This window comes from Canis aureus, chromosome 2, assembly GCF_053574225.1.
Source record: "Canis aureus isolate CA01 chromosome 2, VMU_Caureus_v.1.0, whole genome shotgun sequence".
NCBI classification, from domain to species: Eukaryota; Metazoa; Chordata; class Mammalia; order Carnivora; family Canidae; genus Canis; species Canis aureus.
In genome coordinates, this window is record NC_135612.1 from 20,643,708 (window position 1) to 20,658,893 (window position 15,186).

Below are 15,186 nucleotides of genomic sequence, written 5' to 3' on the forward strand. Positions count from 1 at the left end.
TCAGGTCATGATTCCGGGTTCCTGGGATTGAGTCCACCATCAGGCTCCCCATAGGACACCTGCTTCTCCTTCTGCCCATATCTCTGCCTCTCTCTTAAAAAAAAAAAAAAAGATTGTATTTATTTTTTGAAAGAGAGAGAGCATGAGCAGTGGGAGGGCCAGAGGGAGAGGGAGAGAGACTCTTAAGCAGGCTCCACACCCAGTGCAGAGCCAGATGAGGGGCTTGAGCTCACAACCCTGAGGTCATGACCTGAGCCAAAATAAGAGATGAACATTTAATCCAGATGCCCATCAAATTGCTTTAATTGTTATGGTAAAAAAAATGTTAATTCCTAGAAACAGTAATACTTCAACATCTTATTGAATTTCACCAGAGGGAAAACACTTCTAAGGATATGGTTCATTGCTCTCAACCATTGAATTTATAAATTCATCTAGAGGATCCCTCCCTGGGTGGCGCAGCGGTTTGGTGCCTGCCTTTGGCCCAGGGTGCGATCCTGGAGACCCGGGATCGAATCCCACATCGGGCTCCCGGTGCATGGAGCCTGCTTCTCCCTCTGCCTATGTCTCTGCCTCTCTCTCTCTCTGTGTGTGACTATCATACATAAATTAAAAAAAAAAAAAAAAGAAATTCATCTAGAAATTAGATAAATGACACAGAGAAAAACAACTTTAAAGTGAGACATTTAATATGTCTATGATTACCTTTCTTTATCTTGATGTTATTTGTATAAGCCTAGTAAATCCTGAATGAACCTTATAAACTAGATTTTTAAAATAATATACTCTTTGAAAAATAATTTTGGGTTATAAGATTTAAGATAGTCATATTTCTGGACTCTCAAAAGATATTCTTGACCTCTCTCTTATTACTACTTAAAAATGTTATTTTGTTAATTACATAATGAGTTGTTTGGTTGAAATAGGAAGGAAAAATAAAGGAAGGTGAAAAAAGGAAATGAAGTGGTAACTGCTACAGAAATTTGAGAAAAAGGCAGAAATTACCAAATATTTGGGAACTGCATTTTAACATTGACCAACTCAAGGAACAGATATGAGACTGGAAGTCCAACTGAAAACTAATTTACCTGAATCCCTAATGGTAACAGTGTGCCATTTTAAATTGAAACAGTGCTCACTTTTTAAGATTCTGATGTAGTTATATGAGTTATTCTCACATCTAGAAATAAAAAAGTCAAGTTCTGATCTTTTGAATATAACATTTAAATCCTGTATTTTCACCAAAGTACATGTTCTTCCAAGTAGGATTCCTAAAGGTTTAAAATTTTCATTCTATCAAAAAGGAGAGCTCTGGTATTTTTCTTCCCACTTAATCCCACTCCTCCATTACAAGGTAGTCTGCAATGACATGCTGAGTGACGAATCATATACAACCTAAATTAATGCATGAACCTTTTTATTTTTATTTTTTAATTTAAATTAAATTAACATATAGTGTATTATTGGTTTCAGAGGTAGAGTTTAGTGATTCATCAGTGTTAAATAATACCCAGCACTCATTACATCATGTGCCCTCCTTAAGGTCTATCACCCACTTACCCCATCCTCCCATTCCTCTCCCCTCCAGCAACCTCCAGTTTGTTTCCTATTATTAAGAGCCTTTTATGCTTTGTCTCCCTCTCTGATTTTGTCTTATTTTCCCCTCCCTTTTCCTATGATCCTCTGTTTTGTTTCTTAAACCACATCGAATGAGATCATATAATAATTGTCTTTCTCGGATTTGACTTATGTCGCTTAGCATAATAACCTCTAGTTCAATCCATATCGTTGCAAATGGAGAACTTTCTTTCTTTCTTTCTTTCTTTCTTTCTTTCTTTCTTTCTTTCTTTCTTCTTTCTTTCTTCTTTCTTTCTTTTTTTTTATGGCTGAGTGGCATTCAATTGTATTTATATATGCCCCATCTTCTTTATCCATTCATCTGTTGATGGAAATCTGGGCTCTTTCCATAGTTTGACTACTGTGGACATTGCTGCTGTAAACATTGCTGCTGCACTAGGGTGCAGGTGCCTCTTCAGATCATACTACATTTGTATCTTTGGAGTAAAACCCTAGTAGTGCAATTGCTGGGTCATAAAGTAGCTCTATTTTCAATTTTTTGAGAAACCTCCATACTGTTTTCCAGAATGACGGCACCAGCTTGCATTTCCACCAACAGTATACAAGGGTTGTCCTTTCTCCACATCTTCACCAACATCTGTTATTTACTGACTTGTTCATTTTAGCCATTCTGACTGGTGAGAGGTGGTATCTCATTGTGGTTTTGATTTTTATTTCCCTGAAGCCAAGTGATGTTGAGCATTTTATTATGTGTCTGTTGGCCATTTGTATGCCTTTTTGGAGAAATGTCTGTTCATGTCTTCTGCCCATTTCTTGATTGTTTGTTTTTTGGGTATTGAGTTTGATAAACTAGACACTCCTTTTTTTAAATTTATTTTTTACTTTTTGTGTATATTTTTATTGGAGTTCAATTTGCCAACATATAATACCCAGTGCTCCCCCTCAGTGCCTGTCACCCGGTCACCCCATCCCCCTGCCCACCTCCCCTTCCACTACCCCTTGTTCATTTCCCAGAGTTAGGAGTTTCTCATGTTCTGTCACCCTCTCTGATATTTTCACTCATTTTCTCTCCTTTACCCTATAATCCCTTTCATTATTTTTTATATTCCCCAAATGAATGAAACCATATGATGTTTGTCCTCCTCTGATTGACTTACTTCACTCAGCGTAATACCCTCCAGTTCCATCCACGTGGAAGCAAATGGTGGGTATTCATTGGATAAACTAGACACTTCTTGAGATGTATCTAGCAAGACGTGTCTAGAAAGAAGTTGCTGTGGCCAAGGTCACAGAAGTTGCTGCCTGTGTTCTCCTCTAGGATTTTGATGGATTCCTAACTCACATTTAGATCTCTCATCCATTTTGAGTCTATTTTTGTGTATGGTTTAAGAAAATGGTCCAGTTTCATTCTTTTGTATGTGGCTGTCCAATTTTCCCAACACCATTTGTTGGAGAGGCTGTATTTTTTCAATTATATGTTCCTTCCTTCCTGCTTTGTCAAAGATGAATTGACCATAAAGGTGAGGGTCCATTTCTGGGTTCTCTATTCTGTCCCATGGATCTATGTGTCCGTTTATGTGCCAGTGCCATACTGTCTTGATGATCACAGCTTTGTAATAGAGCTTGGGCTCTGGAATTGTGATGCCACAAGTTTTGGTGTTCTTTTTCAACATTCGTTTGGCTATTTGGGGTCTTTTCTGGTTCATACGAATTTTAGGATTATTTATTCCAACTCTAAGAAATGAATTGATGGTATTTTGATAGGGATCATATTGAATGTATAGATTTCTCTGTGTAGTGTAGACATTTTAACAATATTTGTTCTTCCAAACCATGAGCATAGAACATTTTTCCATTTCTTTGTGTTTTCCTCAATTTCTTTCATGAGTATTCTATAGATTTCTGGGTACTGATCCTTTGCCTCTTTGGTTAGGTTTATTCCTAAGTATCTTATGATTATTGGCACAATTATAAATGGGATTGACTCCTTAATTTCTCTTTCTTCTGTCTCATTGTTAGTATATAGAAATGCAACTGATTTCTGTGCATTGATTTTATACTGAATTTCTGTATGAGTTCTAGCAATTTTGGATTGGAGTCTTTTGCGTTTTCCACATAGAGTATCATGTGCATGATTCTTTTTAATGTTAATTTCTAACCCACAAAAGCACAGTCTCATACAAGAAGATTATACTACAAAACTTCAAATAACCACCTGAATAACTCTATTGAGGTGACTGTATTAAAGTAGATAAGTGGTTTGAATGGCCACATGCTCATGAAGGCCATATACCTTGTGAGCATAAATTAGTTAAAAAATAAATGTCCAACATGCTAACAGAAGTGATCTTCCAAATTATTTCAAAACACACAATTTCTTCTAGGTAGTATTCACCATGAAATTAGTTCTCACAATGACAAATGCCAGAGTCCTCCACAAAAGTCTTCCCTTTACACATAAAAAGCAAAGAGAGTGAAATGAGAAAGATTCAAACTTACATTATTCTCATGTTGTATGTAGATTTCCAAACTTTACTATGAAAATCTTCAAACTTTGATCTAATTTATGATCAATTTGTAAAGAGTGCTATAGATTCTTGAAAGATCATTTATCCTCTACTCATGGGGTACAAAATTAAAGATATTTATTTCTAACAATTAGAATTTGTATCCATTACTCTTACAGTTTTGTTTTGTAAATTTTGATGATATGTCAGATACATAATCACTTATTTCTGTTATAAAGTTACCTTTATAAAAATAAAATAATCATCATCTTTGTCCTGTTTGGTGCTCTTTCCTTGCCCTGGGTTCTACTCTGGCCATCATTAATAATTGAACATGTGCTTTTTCCCTTTTGTCCTTTTTCTCTTTGTTTTTACTTTGTTTGAAATAGTTTAGGTATCTTACTTTAAAACATTTCTATTTTGTTTGGCAATATGTCTCTTTGTAAAGAACACATAATTGACTTTGTATTTTGACTTAGTCTGAGAATATTTATGTATTTTAATTGAAAATTTTAACCCACTGACACTTACTGTCCTAGCTGACAGCTTCATGCATTTTAACATGTGTCATTTTTGTTTTTATGTTTCTTTGATAATTCTGTTGATTTCTATTTTGATTTCTATTTTTGCTGTAAGAAAATTGAAATTTTAGTACTTATTCTAGTGGTGTTGATAATATCTGTTTTTATGATTTTACTAAAGATTGCCATCACATTACATAAATAAATCCATGTTTCTTTAATGATTAATATACCAAATAAAATAAAAAGAATCAGGAGGACTTTGATGGAGCACTCAGTGTCCGCCACTCTGCTGTGGGTCTCCAGCAGATAAAAGGGGCAAGATGGTGGAGGAGTAGGATCCCCAGGTCACCTGTCCTCACCAACTTATAACTTTTAAATCATACTGAAAACCTACGAATTCGACCTGATATTTAAAGAGAGAACAGCTGGAACACTCAGAGAAAAGAGTTTGCACTTCTAACAAGTACAACTCATTTTTAGCCCTGCTGCACTAAGCAAAATGACTAGAAAGAAGAACTCACCACAAAAAAGAATCAGGAACAGTACTCTCTGCCACAGAGTTACAGAATTTAGATTATAATTCAATGTCAGAAAGCCAATTCAGAAGCACAATTATAAAGCTACTGGTGGATCTGGAAAAAAGCATAAAGGATTCAAGAGACTTCATGACTGCAGAATTTAGATCTAATCAGGCCAAAATTAAAAATCAATTAAATGAGATGCAATCCAAAATGGAGGTGCTAACAGTGAGAGTTAATGAGGTAGAAGAAAGAGTGAGTGACATAGAAGACAAATTGTTGGCAAGGAAGGATGCTGAGGAAAAAAGAGAAACACAATTAAAAGACAATGAGGAAAGTTAAGAGAAATAAATGACAGCCTCAGAAGGAAAAATCTATGTTTAATTGGGGTTCCAGAGGTTGCGGAGAGAGACAGAGGACCAGAAAACATATTTGAACAAATCATAGCTGAGAACTTCCCTAATTTGGGGAAGGAAACAGACATTCAAATCCAGGAGACAGAGAGGTCCCCCCCTAAAATCAATAAAAAACATTCAACGCCTCAACATTTAATAGTGAAACTTGCAAATTCCAAAGATAAAGAGAAAATCCTTAAAGAAGCAAGAGACAAGAGGTCCCTAAGTTATACGGGGAGAAATATTAGATTAACAGCAGCCCTCTCCACAGAGACCTGGCAGGCCAGAAAGGCAGGCAGGATATATTCAGGGTCCTAAATGAGAAGAACATGCAGCCAAGAATACTTTATCCAGCAAGGCTCTCATTCAGAATAGAAGGAGAGATAAAGAGCTTCCAAGATAGGCAGAAACTGAAAGAATATGTGATCACCAAAGCAGCTCTGCAAGAAATATTAAGGGAGACTCTGTAAAAGAAAGGGGACACCCAAAGAAATAATCCACAAAAACAGGGACTGAATAGGTATTATGATGGCACTAAATTCATATCTTTCAATAGTAACTCTGAACGTGAATGGGCTTAATGATCCCATCAAAAGGCGTAGGGGTTCAGACTGGATAAAAAAGCAAGAGCCATCTATTTGCTGTCTACAAGAGACTCATTTTAGACCTAAGGACGCCTACAGCCTGAAAGTGAAAGGTTGGAAAACCATTTACCATTCAAATTATCCTCAAAAGAAAGCAGGGGTAGCCATCCTCATAGCAGATAAATTAGGGTTTATCCCAAAGACTGTAGTAAGAGATGAAGAGGGACACTATATCATACTTAAAGGATCTATCCAACAAGAGGACCTAACAATCATGAATATGTATGCCCCTGATGTGGGAGATGCCAAGTATATCAATCAATTAATAACTAAAGTAAAGACATACTTAGATAATAATACACTAATACTGGGAGACTTCAACAGCACTTTCTGCAAATGACAGGTTTTCTAAGTATAACATCTCCAAAGAAACAAGAGCTTTAAATGATACACTGGACCAGATGGATTTCACAGATATTTATAGAACTTTACATACATATGCAACTGAATACACATTCTTCTCAACTGCACTTGGAACTTTCTCCAGAATAGACCACATACTAGGTCACAAATCAGGTCTCAACTGATACCAAAAGATTGGGATTGTCCCCTGCATATTTTCAGACCATAATGCTTTGAAACTAGAACTCAGTCACAAGAAGAAATTTTGAAGAAACTCAAACACGTGGAGGTTAAAGAGCATCCTGCTAAAAGATGAAAGAGTCAACCAGAAAATTAGAGAAGAATTAAAAAGATTCATGGAAACTAATGAGAATGAAGGTATAACCATTCAAAATCTTTGGGATGCAGCAAAAGCAGTCCTGAGAGCGAAATACATCGCATTGCAAGCCTCCCTCAAAAAACTGGAAAAAACTCAAATACACAAGCTAACTTTGCACCTAAAGGAACTGGAGAAAGAACAGCAAATAAAACCTACACCAAGCAGAAGAAGATAATTAATAAAGATTTGAGCAGAACTCAATGAAATAGAGACCAGAAGAACTGTGGAACAGATCAACAAAACTAGGAGTTGGTTTTTGAAAGAATTAATAAGATAGGTAAACCATTAGCCAGCCTTATTAAAAACAAAAAGACTCTAATTAATAAAATCATGAATAAAAAATAAGAGATCACAACAAATACCAAGGAAATACAAATGATTTTAAAAACATATTATGAGCAGCTATACGCCAATAAATTAGGCAATCTAGAAGAAATGGACGCATTTCTGGAAAACCACAAATTACCAAAAGTGGAACAGGAAGAAATAGAAAACCTGAACAGGTCGATAACCAGGGAGGAAATTGAAGCCATCATCAGACCTCCCAAGACACAAAAGCCCAGGGCCAGATGGCTTCCCAGGGGAATTCTAACAAATGTTTAAAGAAGAAACCACACCTATTCTACTAAAGCTGTTCCTGAAAGATAGAAAGAGATGGAATACTTCCAAACTCGTTTTATAAGGCCAGCGTCACCTTAATTCCAAAACCAGACAAAGACTCCACCAAAAAGGAGAATTATAGACCAATATCCCTGATGAACACAGAGGCAAAAATTCTCAACAAGATACTAGCCAGTAGGATCCAACAATACATTAAGATTATTCACCCTGACCAAGTGGGATTTATCCCCGGGATGCAAGGCTAGTTCAACACTCGTAAAGCAATCAATGTGATACATCATATTGACAAGAGAAAAAACAAGAACCATATGATCCTCTCAATAAGATGCAGAGAAAGCATTTGATAAAATACAGCATCCATTCCTGATCAAAACTTTTCAGAGTGTAGGGATAGAGGGAAATTCCTCAGCATCTTAAAAGCCAGCTACGAAAGCCCACAGCAAATATCATTCTCAATGGGGAAACACTGGGAGCCTTTCCCCTAAGATCAGGAATAAGATGGGGATGTCCACTCTTACCACTGCTATTCAACATAGTACTGGAAGTCCTAGCCTCAGCAATCAGGCAACAAAAAGAAATAAAAGGCATTCATATTGGCAGAGAAGTCAAACTCTCCCTCTTTGCAGATGACATGATACTGTGCATAGAAAACCCAAAAGACTCCACCCCAAGGTTGCTAGAACTCATACAGCAATTCGGCAACGTGGCAGGATACAAAATCAATGCCCAGAAATCAGTGGCGTTTCTATGCACTAACAATGAGACTGAAGAAAGAGAAATTAAGGAGTCAATCCCATTTACAATTGCACCCAAAAGCATAAGATACCTAGGAATAAACCTAACCAAAGAAGTAAAGGATCTATACCCTAAAAACTATCGAACACTTCTGAAAGAAATTGAGGAAGACACAAAGAGATGGAAAAATATTCCATGCTCATGGATTGGAAGAATTAATATTGTGAAAATGTCAATGCTACCCAGGGCAATTTACACATTCAATGCAATCCCTGTCAAAATACCATGGGCAAAAAAAAAAAAAAAAAAAAAAAAAAAAAATTACCATGGCTTTCTTCAGAGAGTTGGAACAAATAATCTTAAGATTTGTGTGGAAGCAGAAAAGACCCCAAATAGCCGGGGGAATATTGAAAAAGAAAACCAGAGCCGGGGGCATCACTATGCTGGATTTCAAGCTGTACTACAAAGCTGTGATGATCAAGACAGTGTGGTACTGGCACATAAACAGACACATAGATCAGTGGAACAGAATAGAGATCCCAGAAGTGGGCCCTCAACTCTATGGTCAACTAATATTCAACAAAGCAGGTAAAACTATCCACTGGAAAAAGGACAGTCTCTTCAATAAATGGTGTTGCGAAAATTGGACAGCCACGTGCAGAAAAATGAAACTAGACCATTCTCTTACACCAGACACAAAAATACACTCAAAATGGTTGAAAGATCTAAATGTGAGACAAGAATCCATCAAAATCCTAGAGGAGAACACAGGCAACACCCTTTTTTAACTTGGCCACATCAACTTCTTGCAAGACACATCTATGAAGGTGAGGGAAACAAAAGCAAAAAATGAACTATTGGGACTTCATCAAAATAAAAAGCTTCTGCACAGCAAAAGAAACAGTCAACAAAACTAAAAGACAACCTACAGAATGGGAGAAGAGATTTGCAAATGACCTATCAGATAAAGGGCTAGTATCCAAGATCTAGAAAGAACTTCTTAAACTCAACAGCAAAGAAACAAACAATCCAATCATGAAGTGGGCAAAAGACATGAACAGAAATTTCACCAAAGAAAACATACACATGGCCAACATGCACATGAGAAAATGTCCCGTATCACTTGCCATCAGGGAAATACAAATCCAAACCACAATGATCTCATTGTGGCGAATGAGAGTGAGAATGGTGAAAACTAACAAGACAGGAAACAACAAATGTTGGAGAGGATGTGGAGAAAGGGGAACCCTCTTGTACTGTTGGTGGGAATGTGAACTGGTGTAGCCACTCTGGAAAACTGTGTGGAGGTTCCTCAAAGAGTTAAATATAGAACTGCCCTACGACCCAGCTATTGCACTACAGGGGATTTACCCCAAAGGTATTGATGTAGGGAAATGGCAGGACACCTGTACCCCAATGTTCATAGCAGCAATGTCCACAATAGCCAAACTGTGGAAGAAGCCTCGGTGTCCATCAAAAGATGAATGGATAAAGAAGATGTGGTTTATGTATACAATGGAATATTACTCAGCCATCAGAAAGGACGAATACCCACCATTTGTTTCAACGTGGATGGAACAGAAGGGTAATATGCTGTGTGAAGTAAGTCAATTGGAGAAGGACATATGGTTTCATTCATTCAGGGAATATAAAAAAATAGTGAAAGGGAATAAAGGGGAAAGGAGAGAAAATGAGTGGGAAATATCAGTGAGGGAGACAGAACATGAGAGACTCCTAACTCTGGGAAAAAACCAAGGGTAGTGGATGGGCAGGTGGGCAGGAGGTGGGGGTGACTGGATGACAGGCACTGAGGGGGGCACTTGACGGGATGAACACTAGGTGTTTTGCTATATGTTGGCAAATTGAACTCCAATAAAAAAATACAAAACAAAACAAAACAAAACAGAATTGGTAATACAAAGGAATTAGTACCCCCTTCACCCAACATCCAGATTATTGAATGTCTTTATACTGCATCTTTTAAAAGTGATTTTTGCCTCTTGTTTTGAAATCACTCCAAAAAAAGTTTTATTAATTTAATTCTATATTTCATTGTCTTCAATGTTTATAATTAATTTACAATACCGTAATTGAGTTTTCTGTTTGCTTTGTTTCTCATTTACCTGAAATATGTCTTCACAGTTTATTTAAGACTAGATGAATGGCATATGTTCTGAGAACTTCTATACCTGAGACTTTTTCTGCTGCTTTCAAATGTAAATGACAAATTTTGTTTTGGTTGAAATTTTTGAGTCTCAATCTTTTTTTCCCTCAGAGCTTTAGATGTAGCTCTATTTTCTTCTATTTATTATGAAATGCTATTTTGTTTGTTATAAGCTGTCTAAGACAAGCTCAATTCTTATTATAGGATAAAAACTGTTTTTTTTTTCCCTTTTTCCTAATGCCTCTAGGATCTTTTCATTTGCTTATAATTCCCTACAGTCATGGAGATATATTTAAATAGTATCTATTCCTATTCTTGTCTTTTCATTAATTTTAATACCTCTTCCATCTATATAGACCAGTCTTTCTTCAGACTAGAAACTTTCTTCTGTTTAGTCTAAAGTTTCACTTTGCTTCCATTTGTTCACTCTCTGTTCCCTATGTTCTCTTTCTATAATCTTCTCTTTCAAAATTTCATTTTTCTCTTTCTTTATTACAGTAGAGTTAACCAAGTGTATCATCCTAATTGCCAAAATATTTTCTATATCTGCAATTTATTACTTATGACAGTGTTTTCAGTTCTGCAGATGAATTTTCTTTTTGTTTTTTTTCTGATCTTTCTTCCTATAATTCAGTTCACCTGGATTTTAGCCAATTCCCTTTTTCCAGGTCTGTTATCTCATCTTTTAGTTCCAGTTTCATAGAATCTAAATTTTTCTGGATTTTGAGGGATATAGAGAAAAGCTTTCTAAAATTTCCTATGGTAAATGTTATTCAAAACTGTAGTGTCTATTCATATCATAAAAGTGAAATACTAGAATTTCACATTGCAGAATATTTTCCTAGGCTTCATATTGTTTTTTTTTCCTATGCATTTATGCTTTAGGAAAAAAAAACCTGTCTAGTTCAGTATTCCCCTCATTGCCTACTTGGTTGTTCTTAGATTCATTGCCTTAGATATTAGGTTGGAGGGATGGTTGATATGTATTTTTTGTATACCATTGTCTGGGTGTTTTTAAAACTGGAAGCAACCCAGATGTTATTCTTCAGCAGGTTTATGGTAAAACACACCAGTACACCCACACTGTGGAATACTATTCAGCAATAGAAAGGAGAAAATTATTGATACACACAACATCCTGGAGTAATATCAGCAGAGAATTATGCTGAGTGAAAAAAAAAGCCAATGACAAAAGGTTATATACTATACGATTTCATTTACATAACATTCTTGAAATGACAAAATTATAAAAATGGAAAACAGATTAGTAGTTACTAGGGTTCAAGGAAGGAGTGGGAGTGAGTGCAGAATGAAGGCAGTTACAACAGGGATCCTTGTGATGGAAATGTTCTGTATCTTGACTGTATCAATTTCAGTATTCTGGTTGTGATGCTGTACTGTCCTGTACTGTATTGTACTAGTACCATGTGACCACTGGGGGAAATGACAGGTAAAGCGTGTCCTAGATCTCTATATTGCTATTTAGAACCCATGCCAACCTGCAATTAAATCAAAGTAAAAGATTTAATTTTAAAATAATTTTTTAAATAAAAAATATATTGGGCATTTACCAAGAAACCACAAAAGTGACAAAATGGATAGATTTTTTGACAGGCATGGGGACAGAGCAACAAAAGATAGAAAAGTGAACCTTCCAGGATCCCTGGGTGGTGCAGCGGTTTAGCGCCTGCCTTTGGCCCAGGGCGCGATCCTGGAGACCTGGGATCGAATCCCACGTCAGGCTCCCTGCATGGGGCCCGCTTCTCCCTCTGCCTGTGTCTCTGCCTCTCTCTCTCTCCCTCACTGTGTGCTTATCATAAATAAATAAAATTAAAAAAAAGTGAACCTTCCAAAACTAAATACCCATAGGCAATATTCATGTTTACACTGTATATACATAAAGTATCGTCGAGTACTTGCTCGGATGAAGTGAGCTTGCTTAGGTCCTCTGGCTGTGATCTACCAAAAGATTTCATCCTGAGAGAGGGAGGAAGAGAAAGTGGATCTCAAATTGATAAGCATTCTTTCTCCAAGGCATGGATTATTAAACTCAGTATGAGATCTTTGGAATAAGACCCCATCTGAACCTTCTAGGATTTAACTTGATTGCAATGCCATCTGATTTGCTCAGAGGTCATTTATTTTGCAGTTCTAAACATATAAACTGAAATTTGCTGTGATTTGGGAATCTTGCCTCTTTCACCTCTTAGTTGGTTGGTGCTAAACAACTGTAACAAAGCAGAATTTTCTGCAATTATTTGTGTAGCTTAATGGACAAATCGATGGCTTTTTCTCCTCTGGCCTCTGCTGCTGCCTCTCTACATTTCACATTATTTAATGCCCACGCTGTCACTAAATTGCTAGTCCTAATATGATAGTTCTAATATGATAATAATGGCTAATCCGCACTGAGTACTTAGTATATGCCAGACACATGCCAGGCACTATTTAAACACTTCACATTTAAACTCATTTAATCTTACTAACAGTCCTGTGGGTTGGCTTTTGTTATTATCACCATTTTACAGATGAGGGACAGGGAGGTGAATTAATTTATCCTAGGTGACACCTGTGCTTCAAATACTGAAGCCAAGAAACAAATCCAAGTGATTTTAACTCTAGAGCTCATACTTTTAACCACTGTGCTTAATTGCCTTCCATGAAACTGTACTATATAGTAAAGTATAAGAAAGTCTTCTAAAAATTGTGTGATAACAAACATAGGATATGACAGATTCTGACTAGTTAGACCTTACATTTTGGTGCAGCTGAGTGACTGAATTTTGGCTACTGATATATGGGCAGTAGGGATACACATCACTTCTAGGGCTGATCCATAAAACCTCCCTGCCATGATTTTCCATTTGCTTTTTCCATCCTTTGATTGAACAGGATAGACTTTAAGGACTTGGAGGAATCTGAATCCAGGCACTGCTGCTGGTAGAGCTCCCTAAGCAGAAATCCATGTTGGGCCCTTGCTTGAGGGAAAGAACTTTCATTGTTTTAAACCTCTTAAATTTGGCATTGTTTATTGTTTGCCAATCTTGAGTCAATACAAGGTGTTATTAGTAGTATTTCTATCCACATTCTCTTCTGTCTTTCACTGTTTTTCTTTTCTTATCCCAAACCAAGTCCCTAACTCCCCAAGATTTTGTTCTCAGCCCTCTAATCTTTTTTCTTTTCACTCTCTCACTTGCTCAGCAATTTTGTACTTCACTGATTAGTTCCATATGAATAAGTCCCAAGTTTCTTTCTTTTCCCATTCCTCTCTTTTGTAGAGCAACAATACTTTCCTGTCTTTTGGTCACCTCTGTGTAGATGCTTTCCCTCTAGTCCTTCAGACTAGCTATGGCCAAAACCCACCATGCCTTCTTCACTTATCTAGATATGTCACCCGTGCTTCTGTGCTCCCAGACTGGAATCAAAATCTTGAATTTATCTTTTACTTTCTCTGTCCTCTTTCTGTCTTTTCACAGTTCAAGCAATTGTTCCAGCATTCTCCCTGTTTTCTAGTCTTTCTTTTCCATGTCTAATGTCACTGTTCTTTTCTAGATTGCCTCTTTTGAACTTTGTAATGTCCTCGTAATTGGAATTTGGACTTAGACCTGCTTCATCCCAGTCTTTCTCTTCCCCCCCACCACTAATCAAAGATTTACTCAAATCATGCTTAAGTCCCCAATGGCTATTAACTGCAATTACTGCAGTTTTAATCATCACAACTGAATATTTGTAGTCATCAAATCAATAATAATAAAAATAGTTTTTAGTTTTGTCACTGCTTCCTACATTATGTCCTAACTAACTAGTACAATTTTGAATCTAAACAGTCCCAGGATTTTCAACTACATATCAGCATCTTCCTGTTTTTACCCTCACTTCTTGGTTTATCAAAATAGTGCCTTTTGTCAAGGTGTATCTCAAATGCCACTTCATTCATGAAGCCTTTTTTTTTTTTTTTTAATTTAAGAGACACTTTTTATTATGAGAAAACTTAAATGGACAAAATAATGTAATGAACCTTCATATACTCATTATCAGCTTCAGTACTTAATTCATGCCTAGTATAGTTTTATCTGTACCCCTACCTACTACCCTCCTTTTTATTAGGTGTCAAGCTCCATATACTCAGTCCCTCATCTGTGTGTAGCACTAACATTGATGTGAGCATTTTATAACTATTAGGATATATTTGCACCCTCTCCTAGATTTAAAGTCCCTTGAAGGTAAAAAGTGTCTGTTGCTGACCTTCAGCATCTATCCAGTACAAGCCAGTGCCCCAAAGCTAATAGGAAAAACAATAGCAATTTTTATTTTGAATTGATATACCTAATGTTATTTGAAAAGGAGTTATTTTCTCCAGAGTTAATAATTGTATCTTTTGACAAAATTATTTCTATCCACAGCCAACATGAGTACCAATCTTATTTTTGTATTTTCTGAGAAGGAGATCCATGTGCTTCTTTAGTAATCCAATGCCCTATTTAGATTATCTCAATAATCACTCAATTCTATGCTGAACCTTAGCTCAGGGTGACATTGGATAAATCATTTGGAATTAGCATAGTGAATATATTCTCTTTGCCTGTTTCCTTATTAGCAAATTGCATCTTCCCATTCTAGCTCACAAGAGAATTACAAGATTAAATAGGGTAGTCACCTATTTATTATACAAGTTATGAACGATTCAGAATTTCTTTTTTGTCCTTTCTAGATCTGTTGTCCAATTTTGTGTTTTTATTATTCATTAGCTCTCCCTTTAAAGGATGATGCAAAGGGAGA